Source organism: Acipenser ruthenus, chromosome 15 (genome assembly GCF_902713425.1).
Source record: "Acipenser ruthenus chromosome 15, fAciRut3.2 maternal haplotype, whole genome shotgun sequence".
NCBI classification, from domain to species: Eukaryota; Metazoa; Chordata; class Actinopteri; order Acipenseriformes; family Acipenseridae; genus Acipenser; species Acipenser ruthenus.
Window position 1 is genome coordinate 12,719,613 of NC_081203.1, and position 3,575 is coordinate 12,723,187.

Sequence of the window (3,575 nt, forward strand, 5' to 3'; positions counted from 1 at the left end):
TGTGCAGTCAGGGGATTTGTTCTATTGTACAGTATGCCTAGTTATCAGAATGTGATAACAGATGACATACCTGAGTTGGAAATTATTTGTGACATATTTTTCTATGTTGAAGCACTAAAGTCAACTGGAGTGAAATGGCTCTGAAGCAGATGTCACAATTGATGCGCAGTCCACAGGTAACAGCAGGGTTGCCATGATATCATTTTGATTGTTAATCTTTATTATTTTAGGAACGTTTAAAAAGCTTTGTGAGTCCAAGGATTAGTTCCCTTTGACTTCAGTCCTTTTTCAAATCTCTTTTATTATTTGACGTATTCAAATGCTGAAGTTTAAAATGACTTCAAACTTTTAAGAGACTAAATAAAGTAGACAAATGTTTAGGATAACACATTGCTCCATTTTTTATTCTTAACATTTTTTTTTATTTCTACCATAACAACTAAATGTCTTAGTTTTCTGATGAACAATTCTTTGTAAGTATGTTATGAGTAAAGAGCTCTTTTATAACACAGTCCTTACCTGCTGAAGAGATTTTCATAAAGAGCTGTTTTATAACACAGTCCTTACCTGCTGAAGAGATTTTCATAAAGAGCTCTTTTATAACACAGTCTTTACCTGCTGAAGAGATTTTCATAAAGAGCTGTTTTATAACACAGTCCTCACCTGCTGAAGTGATTTTCATAAAGAGCTCTTTTATAACACAGTCTTTACCTGCTGAAGAGATTTTCATAAAGAGCTCAATTGTTTTTTCATGCTTCAGGCATTCCAGGCTAGTATAGTAGTATAGTTAGTCACAATTCCTAAATGCACCCTCTGAAAGTAACGCTCTTGTACTGTACTGTACTGTTCATGCCTAAATGTTTTCTAAGCAGTATAATATCAATTAAAACCATCTGCATTTTGTTGTCATTTGCATTTCAGATCACACCTGGGAATGTCTTAGTTCAGCCCTCCTAAACTAGTTACTTTCCTACATGAGAAAATCAGTTGGTAAGTTAACGTATAAAACTTTAATAACTTGGCGAGTTCAGTGTGGATCAAGCAATGAGTTGGAAGAATCCCACTCCTGATGTAAAACCCAAGTTTTGTAAGTTCTGAAACCAAAACAGCACAAAAGATCACAATATGTGAAAGCCCGGCTAAAGCATTTGAACAAGCTAGTGTATTTGCTACAATGGGAAAAAGCATGCATTAATTATGTAATAACTAGAAGCATTTCAATGTATTAAAACACACTGATTTCATATTAACCACAGGAAACCCTACAGCTATGGCCAAAAGTTTTACATAGAATTTTAGGATTCATAATTAAAAAAAACAAAAAAAACTATATGAACATAATTTAGATATTTTATTTAACATCATGTAATCAAAGAAACTACACAATTATATTGCAAAAGTCTACTGGAAGCCATAACAGTATTTCATTTTAGATTTCGAAATGTCACATTTATCAATTTTTGTCAGTTTTTCGTTAAGTATATGGAAAGCTACAAAGTGGTATGTAATTCAATATGTTAACATTATTCAGCAGGTTTCATTCAACTTTATGAAGCAAAGTTTGTTAATTCTATAGGGTGATGCAAAACTTTTGGCCATAGCTGTACACCAGGGTTGCACAATTGCATTCCTCAAGGCCCCAAATCTATCTTTTTTTTTTTTTTAAATGTAGTCGTCGCCAATTTTTTACCCCGGTTTTCTCCCCAATTTAGTTTGCCCAATTATTATCTGTATCCTCGGCTTACCGCTCGCAACCCCCCCGCCGACTCGGGAAACGGCGGCTGGAACACGCGTCCTCCGAAATGTGCTCCTGCCAAGCCGTCATTTTTCGCACTGCAGATCCACAGCGATGCCACCAGACCTATAGTGCCGGAGGCTCCACTGCAGAACCACAGGCGCCCTATCAGCCACAGGGGTCACTGGTGCGCGGTGAGCCCTGGATTCCCCTGCCGACCAAAGCCCTCCCGACCCGGGCAGTGCTCAGCCAATTGTGCGCCGCCCCCTAGGAACTCCCGGTCACGGTCGGCTGTGACATAGCCTGGATTCGAACTTGCGATCTCCAGGCTATAGGGCACATCATGCACTCCACGCAGAGCGCCTTTACTGGATGTGCCACTCGGGAGCCCCAGCCAAATCTATCATAACAATCTTTCTATCATTCCAGGTTCTCCCTGGTGGCAGCATATATGCTCCCAGCCTTGGAGGCTGATAGGTTCAGTCTCTCCTCTGAGAGGGCAGTTCTCCCTGACCCAGGAGGAAACCCAGTATTCTTTACTAACAACTTTCTTTCATCTGTGCCAGTGCTCCCCTCTGGCCACTGCATGTTCATTTCCTTCTCTCTTTCAGAATTCCTGTTGCCTCACGTGGCTCTGTCTCTGAGGTTTGGCTGTGCCGATCTCCCGAAGCGACTTCTAGTCTTCTCAAATGCATCCTCTGTTCTTCACTTAATTTTCCCCTTCTGGGGGAAGCAACGCTTGCTTCCCAGCCTTGGAGGCGGATCGTTTCGGTCTCACCTCCGTGAGGGTGGCTCTCCGTAAGCCAAGGGGAAGGCATGTCATCTTCCTTAAGTCACAAGCACAGAATTCCTATTTGTGAATTGGTGTACTTCTGTGAATTGGACTTGGAACAAAGGGGTAAACTAGTAGCAATGAAATTAAAAGATATGTGAGAGTTACATTTATTTTTCACATTGCCAATAAAATGGGTAATTGAACTTTTAAATAAAGACTCCTGTGAATTAATGAGAATGTATTTCTGAAAGAAACAGAAGTCTAAGTTGACATTTTGTTATCTTTTTCATTTATACTGACTGTATGCGCCCCTGCAAGTATTATCTTACCTACTGCAGACAAGGCAAAGGTACTAAAACAAGTTAACCTTCACACATTTCACAATAACCTTTTAAAAATGTATTGCAATTTGAAACAATGTTATACTGTAGGGAAGCTGTGACCATTTCAAGACCTTGCTAATTATATTCAATGAGGTACGCTGTGCAGTGTATCATTAACTTGACCATCGCATGCTCCCATACTTGTCTAATCATTACTCATGTTAGTGACACAGCACTGAGACAAAAGGACACTGACAGCTAGGTACAAATCCAGTACACTGAAGCAAAGAAACACAACCAAAACCAAGATTCTAAAACCAGCTGTGCTCACGCTTTATTTGAAGGGCCTCTTGTTTAGTTTATTAACTGTTAACAAATGTTGTTCATTTTGAGCTCAGGGTTATACATTAAGATCTTTATAAACTAATGTAACGGTTAGATGAGGTTAAAAGCTCAATAACCACAAATGCAGACGATCCCAGCTCATCTACATTGTGGTTGAGTGGCCCGCTAATAAAAGCCTGATTTCATTTCTAAACATTACTACATTAACAATGTGAACTGATTTTCAAATACATGATTGTGAATGGGTATCAGGAAAACCGTGACAACAACAACTCAGTCCCATTTTTAAGCACGTTAGTGCAGGTTTATTTACAGTGATTCTTTTCACGATGGGGAACGTATTTGATTGCTTTTAAATCCTGTTTTCAAAAATGCATCTCATTTAATAAAAAGGTGT

The 3,575-nt window shown here is 39.1% G+C and overlaps 1 long non-coding RNA gene across 1 annotated transcript; it reads left to right on the forward strand.

The window, feature by feature from the left end:
* Nucleotides 1-25: 25 nt before the first annotated feature.
* LOC131697482 (uncharacterized) lies at nucleotides 26-2,628 on the forward strand. Its single transcript, XR_009307310.1, has 3 exons — nucleotides 26-176; nucleotides 922-990; nucleotides 2,347-2,628. It is a non-coding gene; the product is annotated as an uncharacterized LOC131697482 (long non-coding RNA).
* The last annotated feature ends 947 nt before the right edge of the window (nucleotides 2,629-3,575 follow it).